General features: G+C 35.2%; 1 protein-coding gene and 1 long non-coding RNA gene across 11 annotated transcripts in view; both read right to left on the reverse strand.

Annotated features, from left to right (window-relative positions):
• Positions 1–16,063, reverse strand: part of SGCZ (sarcoglycan zeta) — a 447,021-nt gene that overhangs the window by 144,090 nt on the left and 286,868 nt on the right. The gene's annotated exons all lie outside the window — the stretch shown is intronic.
• On the reverse strand, positions 6,828–8,813 carry LOC118165661. Its single transcript, XR_004750164.1, has 2 exons — positions 8,253–8,813; positions 6,828–7,399 (listed from the first exon to the last, which is right to left on the reverse strand). It is a non-coding gene; the product is annotated as an uncharacterized LOC118165661 (long non-coding RNA).

Below are 16,063 nucleotides of genomic sequence, written 5' to 3' on the forward strand. Positions count from 1 at the left end.
CACCAATTTCCTTCCTGACCAATGGTTAACTTGTGACAGTTCTCCAAATTCTAGCTGCAAAGCAGGACAGAAGCAAATTCCATTCCCCACTTTCTGACTTCAAAAAGCAAACAATATGAGATTAAAAAAAAAAAAAAAAAAGTAGTTTAAATATTTTCCTTATATTCTTTGTGGTTTTAAAATATTACCTGCAAAAAGGGAAGGCCTTAAGTCGTTTGTGTCTGAAACTTCAAAATCTAATTGAAAAATCAATTGAAATAGAAATGGGGGAAAAAACTAAGGATATTTTTTAAGATACTTAAAGCAACAGGATTGGAAAGCAGTTGTCCCCCCCCACATCTCTGCCAATACCTGATATTGTATTTATGTACAAATTATGTAATGCCACCCAGTCGTGATATTTAGTTTTATCAAGCAAGTTACAATGCATCTCCGTAGCTTTATAATAGCTGTGATTAGGAAGTGCCTGATACGAAAAAATAGATCCTTGAAATGAGTATATAAGATGAAGTCTGACCTGTTAGGTCTCTGATTCTTACCCATATTTATCTCAGCATGATTCTCTGATGCTAGTGCATGTCCTCTCAATATTGTAGGTTCATTACTGCAACTCTTTTCATTGAGCTGTAACTTGGAAGACACACCACTTGTTCCTGCACTATATGATAAGATTTTCATCCCTCATTCTTGTTTAGCAATGATCTTGACACTGATTAAACTTAGCAGGTTTCCAAACTCTGGTTGGAGTGATTTGGTTATATTCGAGGCCTCTTACATGTAAGGGTCTCCAGGAGACCTTATGCTTATGTATCTCCTTACTATCTTTGAAGATAATCAATGGAATTTTAAGCAAAGGGTTTTTTATTTTGGTTTGAAATAGTCCTTATCCCTATCTGTACCAGAAATGAGGCTCATATTATGCCTCTTATGAAAACAATAATTAAGTAAATCCTATATGTTACACAGTAGTTATTATTAATTCTGTCATAACATTTGCTTTTATATTAATGCATGTTTGGAATATTTTGTTAGATTATTTTTGGTTTATGTTAATAGCAGCTTAAAATATAGAGCACTCTACAACAATTACCTAGCTTATAGAGCCTAATGTAACAATTAACATGAAGTCTGCTTTAATACTGAGCCATACTCAATCTCCATACTCCCTAGGAAAACACTTCAGTCAACTTTACACAAACCATAAGAGCAGAAGGTAATTTCAGGGTGGATAATAATACTTCTGAGACACATACACTTGCAGAAATAGTTCAGTAAATGCAACAGCCTGGGTGTTAGAAGTCCCCATGCTCAAAGTGGTCAGCAAGAGACTTCTATAAGGAAATGTGTATGTTACAGAATAAAGCTTTGATAACACAGCCCTCTTTTTCTTGCAGTGTATGCTGCCTCCAGCTTCAGAACTCAGCTTCATTCAGAATTATTTCCCCTCCATTGCTTCATCACGTTTGATATCAAGTTTTTGACAAGCTTGTCTAAAGCATTAAATTCTAATACACACATATGCATTTATCACCTTCAATGCATTTTGCTAAAGATATATGCTTACCTGGTTCATCCCTATTCTGACTGAAAAAAAATAACCCCTGACAAACTATTTAGAAACTGAGTGTTTAACTTCAGAAAAAGAGAAGAAAACACTAAGATGTCTACTCGAAGTTAACAGTTTTGCAATTGGGACATCTACTTTGGATGAAAAGAAAGAAAAACCTTTAACATGAGGAGACAAAGATAATGTTGGAAAGTACTTTTGACACCATTTCCCACAGTGTTCTCCTGTATGAACAGAAAAAGCATGAACAAGAAGATGCTGTTAGTTGGTCCACGTTGGAAGTAGGTAGAAGTTTGCTGTACAGATTGTAGCCAGCTCCAAACAGAGTGCCCCAGGCACCGATGAGTCCCATACCGCTCAAAATTTTGTTCAAGAGCTGGATGAACACACCCACAGCAAATCTGCAGATGATGCTAAATGAGGAGGAGAAATTTATAATACTGAACGGCAGGGCTTGCTTAGGAAACCTGATGATGGGGACAACAAAAATCTCACAGTTAATGCTGAGACACATGTAGTTACGCACTGGGTAAGAATAATATGCATGAGCACAGTCTGGTGCTTACATCTTAGGTGTTTACCTGAGTACCTACCAGCTGTGCTGAAAAGGACTGGGGGTTACAGCAGGTTGAGTATAAAACAACAGCATGCTCTCTCTATGGATAAAGCAAATGTACGTGGTGCGATAATAGCAAGAAGGCCACCATCAGACTGAAGGAAATTCCTAGTACCCTCTACTTGGTCCTGACAAACCCACATCTGGAATACATAGCCAGTTTTGTTCTGTATATTTGCAACAGATCAAGACATGCTTAAAACCAAAGAAAATCCTGTATAGGGCTGCTAACATGGTCAGGAGTCCCAGACATAGGATTTATAAAATAATGTTGAGGGAGCTGAAACTGTTCAGTCTGGTGAAAAGATGGCTAAGGAGAGATATAACACATATTTTAACTCCTCAGGAAGCTGTTATGAAGATGTGGAGCTTCAGCAATATCAACATAACAAACATTCATCACCACAAACAACAACCTGTGAGCCCCAGGCTGAACGTCACGATTTTTCTGTGAGAAGAGGACAAGGTGGAAATGTGATACTGAGATAGCAGCTTCACCCTTGGAAGTTGTCAGGACACCACCTGAACCTGTCTGGTGTTCATGACACTTTACGCAGAGCCTGGGCTACATAACATTCAGAGGTCCCTTCTACCAATATTTTTGTCCTTGTAACCAAAAATCCCATTGGAAGTATTTGTACCCATTTAAAACTACAGAAGAGGTATAACCTTTTGAAAAGCATTGCTTCCTGTGAGATTAATATAATGCAGAAGTGGAACAAGTTCAGAAACTGGACAAAGAATGACTAAAGAAATGAAAACCTTGCATGTAAAGAAAGGTTGAAAAAAATATTTAGAGATGACACAACTAAGGTGAAACATGGCAGAGATAAAAGCTAGGACTAGAACATAAAAAAAAGTGAGAGCCACAAATATCTGTCTCCTGATATGAAAATTAAAGTCAGAAGCAAAAGCAAAAACATTTTTCTTCAAGCTTTAATTTTATCTGCACAAAAAAAATGCCACAATACATTACTAAATGCCTGTGATTCAAAATAAAAGCCAGTCAGTAAGTAGCAGAGATTTGAAGAAAAAAAAAAAAGTCAGAGTTAGGATTTCAGTAACTGAGTATTCACTAACAGGCTTCCTGAATGCATCCTGTGAAGCATTTGGTACTGGCCACTTGCCAGTCTGCAGGGCAAGGCAGTTCACTGGCATGCCTGGAGCAGGCTTTGAACATTGGGAAGGCTCACACAAACAGAAGGCAGGTTTGAAGCAGCCTTTACCTTTTAGAAGGCTAACAGCACAGAAGCACTTATGTGATGAGACCCTGGGGTTTGATCTGTCACTTTTTCCCATAATAATAAATCAAATGATGATACAATATATTCTGCTATGCCTTTTGAAGTCCAGTTGCTAGAATAATGTGCTCTTAGCTCCAAAACAATACATTACTACCGTCAAGTGTTATTTAACATTTTAGATGTTAAATTCTTAGTGGTATTATTTAGAGGGTAAAGCCAAGACAATTCCTAAAATGTAAAATAAGCACCCAAAGTCTCCTTTGATGTATATCTGTTGAAGTTTAATGTGTCATAAATCTTCCAGTTGGTTATTTTTCCAGTTTAAACCCTCCACATTATATGAGCTTACCAGAAATGCTTTGTGCTGTTCAGTTTAAGTATGTTACTTATTCACTAGGTAATTCAATAAGCTTTGCATCAAGATTAGATATTTGAGATTTACAGAGAGCATCTTTTATGAACAACGTTACAGTCCTAATTTTGGAGTACATTTTGTAGCAAACAGGAATCACCATCAGCTTTGGAACTTTTTCCAATGAAACACACAGCATGCTTGCAAGTATAGTCAAGACATTAAAAAAAAAACTACCCCACAAAAACAGGGAAGAAAAAAAACCAAACCTTTTCCATCAAGTTGACAAGGCATCAGAATTATTTTTATAGATAAAGGAATGACACTACTTTAAATAAAACTAAGTCTCCTAAGCTATTTGACATTCTAAACCAGTACAGGTATAGACTGAAAAAAAATAAATCAGTCTGGCAGGTACATTAGGCCAGGTGTCAAGTTAAAATTTAAATAATTTTATAGGGTGTTATTCTCTTTAAATAAGCAGAAGTAAAATCAGACCAAAAAAAAAAAAATCTAGCAATTAATATTTAGCTTTAGCAGCATTTATAATCTAGATTATACTTTTAAACCTAGAAATCCTGGAAAAGGATAGTTGTAAAAAAAAAAAAAAAAATAGTAGTAGTCCAAAGAACTCATCACAGTTATTATATTATTACCACGTTTTGCTTGTTTCTATAAGTATACCTGATCTTCATTTTTTAAAATTAACTTCTAAGTTAATAACTGTGAAGAGAAAAATATGTGAAGAGACTGAATCTGGGTGAATAGTTGCACCTAAGCATCCTATAAAATCTAACGGTAGCACTGCACATAACGTAACACAGCAGGTTTAGTGGTAAGGGGAACACAAATCAGGAAATAAACTGATCACGAACTATGTTTGTAGAAAAGTATGTTATTTCATCGATTTACAAGAAGATGTAGGCAGAAGAGTGGGGGTTACAACTGCATAGGCAGTACAACATAATGGCTGTAGATTCATTTTAAAATAACATCTGATTCTTCGATATTACACCTTTTAAGGAGTTGTGTCATGTATTGTATGTGGTCATGGTTAAGAGAAAACTGAGGCAATTAAAAACAATTAAAGACAGTAGAGTTTTTTGCAATAAAGACTTTTGACACAGACTGAGATCTCAAAGAATTTTAAATGGCAAGCTTCTCAATTAAATAATAGAACTTTCAGAGTTGGCATAGCCAATGTATTTACAGAAGTATAGGAAGTATTTTCCTTGTTGAAAGAACTTGCATCAGTCTCACATAAGGACTTCTAAGGGCATTCTCTTTCTTGACAAGATGGAGAATTATCTCACAAACTTCAGTAAGTTTGAAGGTAGATGTAAAGAGCAAATAAGTGTCCCCCTTTAATACAGGAAACAAAATGAGGTCCTTAAGAAATTCATTTTAAAACACATTTTCAAACCACTGTGCATGTACACAGCTACACTTTAAAGTTCTTTTCAACTTATTGTTCTTCTTTTAGGAGCAGAAGTACAAGAAAAGCCATAGTATTCCTGTCAGGACATCTATCCCAAATGAAATTGAAAGTCAGGGATTTTGTTTGTTTGTTTTAAATATATTCCAGGATAGCATGTATTGTCTTAATCTGCTAGTTCAGGTTATCCATTATGATTTGTAACTCTTTTCTAAAGGCTTTCCTTCAAGATAACATCCCTCACATTGCTGCATGGTCAATGGTTTCTATCCCTAGCTAAATGAGTTTAAGTATTTTTTATGACTTCTTTTTTAATACGTTTGATCTATATTGTGTTGTAATTTACTGATTTGTCATCCTCAGTATTTGTCATACATCCAATATTTTTATTATGCTGTTTATGCAGCCATCAACCTTTGAATAATAACCTCTGGTATCAATGTCAGGTCACTGATAAAAAACATTGATTATGAAATCAGCTGAGAGGTGATAAAACCCATTTATGCTCCTCAAGTAGTAAGCCAGTTTTTAAACTTGTAAATGTTTCTTACTACTTTAAAATATATTGAAATAGAAAGGATGACATAAAATTATGTCAAAAGCTTTAAAGTACATTAATCACTAATACTACATTATCAAACAGCATGTAACCTAATTGAAAAAGCTTCTAAGAAGAATGCAAACGCAGATGAAATTTTGTCTCAAATATCTATTCCAACAGAGAAACAGTGTTCTGAAACCCTATGGTCAGAAGGTAGCTTAGATCTGTGGATGCAGCAAAGATGCAACACAAAGCTTTAAAGAGCATTCTCTTGATAAAATATCAAGAGAATGCTTCCATGTGCCCAAGAACATGGAAGCAGAGCCCTCACATTTATCCAGTTTCTGCTATGAATTCTAGATGCATGGCCAGAGAATAACTGTGGTAATGCCTTGGCAAAACCTTTTTTCAGTTTTCCCTACAGCACAAGGCCAACCATGGATGTAGGGGAGGAGAAGATCCTATGCTTGGCTGAGTTCAGGGATCATTACTGTGACCCAAACACAAGAGAAGAGAATGTTAATGCTCTCATGCACAAATATGTACAGTTCATAACTCAAAAAAAAATGAAATAAATCTCCCTTTTTCTACTGAAGCTACTTTAGACTAACACAGTATTTCCACTTCTATCTTCTCAAAAGTAGGAAAAAATAGTGGAATAGAATTTGATGAAGTTTTCATTGCAGTAAAAAAAGATGGAAAAATAAAAAGTATTTTGAGTTGGTAAACCAATTACACTGTTCTGTGTTTGTATTACATTGCTGTAACTTTCCTAAAGTCTGGAAACCACAAACACTACATACTTACACTACTTTCCAATGTTTTCTCTTTAATGCCTAACGCATATATTAAACTATAACAAAATTAAGAAGCAAAAGCTTCAAACAACTGTGTTATATATTTATATAAATAAAAACTTGGATGGAAACCAGGCATACCTAACAAATGGAAATGTGTCATTTCAGAATATTCTCTCATCTGAAACAAAAATCAAGAGTTTTTTTGAAAGGTTCACCTCACACCTTCCCCCACTCCCCATTTTTGACAGTTCTATTATTATTATAAGCACTAGTTTTACTTTTTTTTGTGCCACGGACTAAGGAGAAAGATCACGTCACTCTCAAATAGCTGATATTTCTGTTGGTGAAGGGCTTATCAGTAATGTGATACACGATACCCTGGAGGGTAGAATCCTGTTCTGACATTATCTCACACCCCAATAGTTAAAAATAACGTGTCGTAACAGCTAAGCTAAAAATGTAATCTGTGTGGTCCAGTGATCTACAATGCTTCCAGCTGAATAGCCCAAACAGCTTGCTACAAGCACGGAGAAAATTTGAACACGAGGACTCCTTTGTTCACGTTACAGGTCTATGGTACAAATGCGGTACAGAAGATTCAATACAGACTGGAAATCCAATCCTTGGTGAGAGAGTGGGGAACAGACACAGCTGCAAGTTGCAGAAATTGTTTGGGTGGCTGAAAACTGTTCCCAGACACCATTTTCTGTCAATCCTTAATAAATTTATGTGGCAGAAGTGGCCTTATATGGCCAGAGCAATTTGGTTTGTAGCTTCTTCCAAAATGTCCATAAAGAAGGTCACTGGCAAGTATTGCAGGCTGCATGTATTTCTTTGATGCAATCTAAAATGTACCAGAGACAAAAAGCTTCTGAAAGATTAAAACAAAAACCTGAAAGCTAGAAACATTTTTGGGTAACACCCCCAGCAAAAGGGACACATTCAGTTACAGGTGCATTGGCTTTGTTTAGAAGTATGGATTTATCAAACCAAAGTAGAAGTCCCCTCAAAGGATTCTGAACCAACTCTGGAAACACAGAAAGACAGCATTACCATTATAATGCTCTCATCAGTAAATTTTAAGAATTCAAGAACTGATGTACCGAGACAGCCCAAAGGTCTGTCAAGCAGCAAATCCTGTCCTGCTAGCTGTCAGTACCACTTGATTAGGGCAAGAATAAAATAAGACAAGGACAGAGTGCTATTTTCCCAGCTCTGAAGACTCTGAGGTGAGACCTTGGTCACCGCATTTAATGATCTCTGATGGATATATCTTTCATTACTTGATATAGCCTTTCTCTGATATATCTATACATTAGATTCACCCAGCTGACATCTTCACAGTTCAAGTGTGTTTAAAAGCAATTTGGAGTAATGTGTTTAATGTTTCCCTTCCTAACTTTATAGCTCATTATTTCTTTTTCCAAGTTGGAGAGCCATTCTTCATAAGGAAGCTATTCCATGCTATGATCTATTTCTGCAATAATTTACTTTTAAGATGTAGTGGAAACAGCTTCATGGAATGTTTGCAGGGTACAGATGGTTGGAGTAGGATAATAGCATTCGCCAGATTTTCAAAACTTTCCTGATAAATTCTGAAACCATAGCTTCTTAATGAAGAAGTGCTGGCCTCCAGTATTCAGAAGTTCAGAACATCTAACATGTTATGAATATAGACAATACACATAAAAGGATACCTTCACAAAAAAAATGGGGAATGGAAAACAAAAGAACTTCTACTGGTTTCTTTTCATTCTTAAGAAAATAGTAACTTTAGTCAGATTATGGAAGTAGTATCTGAAACATTACTTTATCAATTACAATACAAAATTTCAGAATATATAAAGATAACTTTGAATCTTTCTCTTCATATTCTAAAGAAACATTTAAAGCTCTGAAAGGACTTAAAGCCCTCATTTTTTCTGCACTTGTGGAACTTGGGAATATTTTCCCATCTTTGCCATTATCTGAGGAGTTCTGCAAGGTAACCTGACCTCCACACAATCCAGGAGCACTTGCAAGTTTGAAGCTTAAAGCACATTTGTCTAATATCCTCTGTCTCATAGATTAGAGCTCCCCAGTTAGCTGGTCTGTGTCCATATAGAATAAATTAAAGACTGCACTTTCTCATTCTCTCCTTAGACGTTAGGTCATCAAATGATTGTTCAGATCCTCTAGAACAGTGCATTTAGTGCATAACAGTAAACAGTTAAACTAGATTACATATTAAACTAGTTATGTTTTAATTTGGCTCATTCATTACCTTTTTTTCTCGATATAAAAATTAAAAATGATGTGTTAAGCATCCTTCCCTCTGTTCCCTTCCCAACCTGCCCCAAAGTTTTTCATTGGATGAATGAGTAGATACAACTGATCCTGCAAGCTGCTATAACTACATCTGATATATAGCAGTTGGAAGACACAGTTTAGGATACAGAGAAAATCGGATCATCTCTGTTATTGATAGTCTGCTAAATTAGATTAACTGTTAGATGATACTGCACTCTCATTTCCACTATGTTAGATGATACTGCACTCTCATTTCCACTACTTTCCTCAGCTGCTGAGGCTGTCATCTAAGAACCACTAGAAATTTTACACTTAGGTCAACTTTAAAGAAATTATAGATACCAGGTTTCAATTCTAAATGTCCCCTTATAAACTTGCTGAAACACAATAAACATCATTCTTACCCTCTGGATGCACTGCTTCATTTGCAAACATAAGAGGTCATGATGCTGGGGTCACTTCATAAAAGTGGAAAAATTATTCAAGGTATTAAAATAAATTTCATCTCAATAAATGTGCTTGCAATTGCAAAACAAACTCATTCTGCTCTATTTAAAATTCTCATTCAATAACCTAGTAAATATAATTAAAAAATATAATTAAAAACTACTGCTAGGGAAAGTGGGAACGATATCTGCAAAATACAGTTATGCTGTTTTTGGAGACACTGATTGAGAATGTTACTTCTGGTTACCAAAATACTTCAAAGTGCAAGTCTTTTCTATTCCTGATTTCACCTGATAATCTTCAAAAAATGTTTGTCATTATGACACTGAAATAGCTAGGAAAAAAAATCTCAATGCTTAGGTTTTTCATAATTTTACTTTATAAAATGACACCATCTCAAAATACAGAGGGAGTGAATTATCCAGTACACCATGAGGTTAAAAAAAAAAAAAAAAAGACATTAAGAAAAAATGTTTACTTAGAAGTATTTTATAAGTAAAAGAAACTATAGCCAGTGTGTCTGGATGACCTAGAAGTGCTGGGTTTCACTTTCAGAATTACTCTGGAGCTGAGAAGTCTAAATCTCATTAAAATAAATAAAAATAGACTGAAGAAAGAAAAAAATAGCCAAAAGAACAGTCTATTCTCCATACTGCCCTTCATATTATTATTATTATTATCCTGGTTTCATTCTTAGCAGTCCTTCTTGGTTTAATCATCACTCCCTGTGGCTTTCCTCCCCTCCAGGGCTGTCGCTGGTCTACCTCTCAATTGATCTTGGTATGGAAAAACATTGGGAATGTTGAGTATCAAATATATACAATCATGATAGCTCATGTTATCGATATACCACAAAAGAATATCACTCTGAAAAGTTGAAAAATCAATTTACAGGGGGGGTGGGGTGGGTGGGGGTGGGGAACACAAATGAACACCCTAACAAGTTTCTTTCATCACAGCCTCAAAGAGGAGCAGAATGTTTTCTCAGACAAACAGCAGAAAAACAATTAGCCATATATGCAGAGGTCTTGAGGACAGATGGTGTCACAGTTCAGCAATATCTTTCCTAAAGCAATCCTTACAAGCCTGGGAAGATCAAGTTCTCACAAGAAATTATGTGAGTTAGGGCACCACTGAAGTAATTTGAAGCATTTTGCTTTGGATGCAAATAGGTTTTTCTTAACTACAGCAGTAATTTTGATTTGGCAAACCAGTTTTAATTATTAGTTGTTTATTGGTTACATTTCAAACAGTTACACACTCCTCCCCACCCTGAATCCTATTTTTCTGTAATAGTTATAAGCTTTCTATAATATTTTGGCATTGCTCCTTTGCTGGGACATTTTAAGTTCTCCTGCTACAGTGAGCTTCACACTCCCTCTGTGCAACATTTTCACTGGCTTTCAGAGAGCACTGGTTTCTTGCTGTGAAAAGTAGTAAAAGCTTGAAAAGAATTGCCACTGAACTAGAAACTTCAAACATATTTAAGTGACAACTGATGATCTATTTTCTGTTTTCGTGTTTTTTTTTTTTGTTTGTTTTTTTAAACGTCTCCCAACATTCAAACATTCCTGAGCCAGAGCATTACAACGTGATACATTAGCAACATGCAAAATTTTTGAGAAGTGACTACTGAGCTTCTCTGTAACCCTTCATTCACCCTGTAAAGTTATTCAATAATCTAAATAATTTCTAGTCTGTGCTTTTCACAGAAGGTGCAGTTACAAAGAACTTCCATTGTAAGGCTCTGATCAGAGGCACCACGTATATTCCTGATTTTCAGTAGAACTGGGGATTATGCATACAAATGTGAGAAATTAAATAGTGAATTTGACATATGGATGAGTATTAGTGAGTGATGGTAACTCTTACAATGAGTTACCTCTGCTTTCTTCTCATTAAAAATAGATTGAATCATGTTGTTGTTTTGAATTTAAGTAGTGGAAACTATCAAACAAAATCAAAAAGCTGACTGTCTGCTTATTCTTGAACCCTTGGATGTCATTGATAGAAACAAGTCAGACATACTGACTGCAACCTTTCAGTTACCCTCCTCTCCTTCAGCACAACACTAGAAAACACAACTGGAGCTTCGCCCAAGAGACATTTAGCAACTATTTTCTTTTTTTCTTCACCAAAAACTCAAAAAACAAACACACACAAACAAAAAAGTATGAACTGGCTCATCACAGTAAGCAAGTAGGATGGTACAGACTAAAACAGCAGATAACCTGATAATGATTTTTCTGGTACAGAAAATATGGTTTTGTTTAATGATCCTTGAGAGTTTTTTGTTTTGTTGTTGTTTTTAGAATCTGTTTTTCAAATACCTAAGTTATAAAAACCACCTACATAAAAACCACCAAACCAAAAGCTATACAACATACTTGTCTATGCTGTCAGCTAAAATGAACCACGCTTCATGTCAGAGTTCATGGAAATTACAGGCAACTCTTGACTTAGGAACAGCAAAGTCCTTCCCCACCAGAACTTTACAACCCTCAGTTAAACATTCCTGAAGGTGATTTCTCTATTGCATTGTGACTATTGATTAGATTAATCCTTGTAAAATAATGGCTGAGGAAGCAGGACAGTAAGGAGATGAAATCTTGCAGATACCGTTTAAAGAAAGAAAAACTTCAGCATTTAAAAAAGCAGCTTGCCACTCACGGCTCCATGACAATATTTTTCTTTCACAGTGCAGATAGTGCAGTACCATCACATCTATGGATAATCTACACACACATATTTCCACTCTGCAGAGTACACAGCTGTCTGTTTTGTGTAGATCAGAACACGTGGACCCCCATCTTCTGAAAAGAGCCACTGAAGTTAAACCATACATTCCACATAAGCAATTTTTGTATTATCTTTGGCTTTTCTTATTGAAATTGATATCCTTATTTCCCAAGTAAATGTGTAATACATAATGCATTCAAAAATACATACGTATTAAATATTAATTAAAATAATTTGAATAATAGCTTAAGTATTCTGAGAGTAGAAGAATATATGCCAAAGCATGGACTCTTAAAAACAGATTATTTCCATGAATGTTTCAAAGAAAAGATCTTACTCTCATGTTTGTAGTAATATACTACAATGTTTGGTATATTACTTGTGTTACCTGCTAGAAGTCCAACTGTGCTTACTGTTGTACAAAGGTAAATAAATCCCATGGGATACATAACAAAAAGTTTGTAATATGATAAGTAATAGACATTGGATAATGAGTATAACTAAAAGAAATGAGTAACAGAACTACAGAAGTATTAATAAAAGCTTGAGTTTACATATACACAAGAATTATACATAGATTGTTTAAAATACATTAATTTAGATATTCAAATATATCTGATTACAAAGCCGCTTTAACAACAATCCCTTAAGTTTCTGTATTCAGCATCATCCAGTTGTGTCCTTTTTCCCTTATGTATTGTAGCGGAGAGCAGGCCATCCAACAGAATAATGGGTTTCCCACTGAATTTCAGGACAGTGTTCCTTTCAGAAAGAACATCATAGGGAGCAGGAGGAAATACACACAGACTTTTGTTAGAAGTGCTGATAAAACTAGCAGTTATTAAGGTAATAATGTGCTACTGTGGACACAGAAAGGAAAGGATGCCTTGCAAAGGACTGAAAGGGCCAGAATTCTGTACTTGAGGGAATAAAGAGAAGATCCAATGGAACAACAACAAGTATGATGCCATAATAACAGTAGTTGATTAGGGAGATATTTCAGTGGATAGGAAGGATTTTCTGTTAGAGTCCAGGAAGATATAGTTATTTTGTTTCAGAAATGAAAGGAGGTCTGATTAAGCATTTTACCTATGAGAACAAGAAATGGATGAATAATAGATGCTATAAATAACAAATTCCAGAAAATGCTGGAATGGCAGAGAAATGCCAGAAGTTAATAGAATTTTCCCAGAGAAAGAATATAAATTAAAGACATACCATACATCTTTGCATAGAAACAATCAGATACAGAGATGCTGATTTTACAGTCTTTCTTCCACCCCCTTCCTGCAGTGAGTACAACATAACGCTTTTTGGGAGAAAGTTTACATGCATTTTGCTCTACTTGAGTATTTGCAGATCTATAAAATTCAAACTTAAAACAGCAGTGAGTACTATAGGGAAAGGAAAATTAGAAAAGGATAATTATTCCTACTGTTCTAATTCAGAACTAACATAGCCTCTTAAAGAGACCTGGGGCTTTTTTTGACACTGCTTCTGCTCTCTGAAAGCCTTTCTTGTATAAAGTTGTATATTTAGCTTTAACCTCTATATACTTGCCCTCATAGAAATATATTATCTTCAGATAATCAATTACAGTTTATAGAGAGAGTTACTGTAGGCTGTGGCTCCAGTCATTCATACCTCTGTACCTCCATCCATTATTTCTGGTACCTGGGAAGGAATCATTATTAACTTCAAACAATTTATCAGACCTTTTCCTATTCCATCCCCCGTCTTTAACATTTATCACTTCAAACACTTCTTCTCACACATCCAAAATCCTCAGTAAAGTACAGTCCTCTGAAACATTACTTTGACTTTCTCAGCAACTCCACCAATAGATAATTAGCAAAGTCCCTTCCAAGATTGATCACCTAGAGTCTAATTAAATACTCAGTGTGAACATTTCCTGATTACATTCAATTGCATTATGCAAAACTTACACCAAGACCATATACCTATTCTTCCCTTGAGCAATCTGTACAAATGGTTCTCTTTTACAGCTCTTTGTTTCATCCCAACTTCAATTCCCAAAGCTTGCTATAAAAACATTAGTATTTCCCACAGTTCTCATGATATATACAAATTTTCAAATACAATCCTCTTGCAGAACAAAGAACTGCATGCGTATGAGAACACATTCTTCCCCCCAAGAAAATGAACCTTATGAGGATCTTTACCAAATTTTCCCTTCAATGCAGTCACCACTCAACTACTTGCGAAGTACAGACATTTGCATAAAGCAATACTTCACATAATTTCATAGACAGATATGGAAAACAAAATGATGAAAAAATACCACACAAAGTGACTTTTCTATCCCTTCACAACATTGCTGTCCACAGTGACCATGAAGCCATCGAGTACAAGTAAATCCAAAAGTCAAGACTTTAACTTTCCTCTTCTTTCTCCAAAAATGTAGTAGAAGTAGATTTCTTCCAAAAGACGACATGAAATTCAAAAGTATCGCCCTAGTGAACTTCTCACAACAATGATGAATCTGCACACAGAATTCTTTAAAAAAATGAAAGACTACCATAAAGGGGGGGGAAACCTAGGAAGGGTTGGATAAAACTAAGAAGAAAAACAAAGGCTTGGAAACATTTTGCTGTAATGCTTTGTCACAATAATGGTCAACTTCAAGGAAAGTTTAGATTCATGCACTGTAATCAAGACCAAACTAAGGGTGAAAAAAAATATTAATATTACAGTCTGAACAACAATAAAAATATATCACTAATATTGACACAAAAAGTTTTGTTTAAACTTGAAAGCTCATCAAAATGACCAATTAGAAATTTTTAGTCTGAAACTAATCCCTTGTATTCTCACTTCTAAGGAAAGTTGTTCTTCTGTCATTCAGCTGCACATGAAAAGCAATCATATATTTCAATAGGAATTCCCAGTTATGAATTCACTTCAGAGGAAAAATTCCAGAACTACAAATAAAGATGTCCTCATGAGGAAAATACTCCTCTTCTCCCCAAGAAACAAGGAGATGCCATCCAGGCCCTGTTCTTATATGTATGACTTCTTTCAGAACTTAGAAGAGCTAAACCTTGGTTGCTCAGAGGACCTACTAAAATACAAATAACACATATTGTACTGTATAAGAGAACAAAGAGCATTAGTTGTTCCTAAATCCCTGACAAGCAGCAGGAATAGTTTTGTCCATAATTGTTTATCTCAGCTCATACAGAACATCCACAGAAGTCTTGGGAAAAAAAGCTCACCAGGTAGCTTTTTTACTAGAGTTAATTCTAAAAAACTGAGATGGCAATCATACTGTTTTGATGAAATGGAATTTCTGCAGATGTTTCTGTCCTAATGTTTTTTCTTAGGATTTTTTTTTGTTTCTAACTTCAGAGTCAGAGACTCTTATTTTACGATATAGTGAGTAAGACATTGTTTTTTGTTGTTGTTGTTTTTGTTTTCCCTCCCCTAAAATCTGGCTGGCACCCTCCACTACTCCAAAACCACTTCACTTCACTCCTCCTAGAACCACAGAATTCTTATACACAAATTCAATTTGCAGAAATCAAAAAATATTTTCTAAAACTTGTATTTTGAGAAGTCTTACCGTGAGTTTGATAGACATAGAATAAACATACTGCAGCAAGTAATTCTGAACAATTCCTTGCATATCTGCCTAGCACTACAAAAACAGTTTAGAGATATATCATAAACATTTTTCTTGATATCAAGATGGTGAATTTACCTAACTTGAATAACAGCACATTGACAGCAACTTAGCAAAGGTAATTCTAAGAACACCTATCAGTAGTTTCTGCACACAGTTTGATGTCTGTCAAGAAGGAACAAAACCTTTCAGCTACTGTTATGCTTGCTTAGTTCCCAGGAGCATTTTTAGGCCTCCCTAATTAAGGCAGTGCTTTACCAGTGCTCCTGAAGTTGCAGGTAATTGGCAATCACTAACAGTAGGGTTCCAATGAGAATTTACTTTGTTAATGTAGGGGAAAGAAAGGAGGGAAAAAAAAAAAAAAAAAAAAAAAAAAAAAAAAAAAAAAAC

Source organism: Oxyura jamaicensis, chromosome 4 (genome assembly GCF_011077185.1).
Source record: "Oxyura jamaicensis isolate SHBP4307 breed ruddy duck chromosome 4, BPBGC_Ojam_1.0, whole genome shotgun sequence".
In the NCBI taxonomy this organism is placed as follows: Eukaryota; Metazoa; Chordata; class Aves; order Anseriformes; family Anatidae; genus Oxyura; species Oxyura jamaicensis.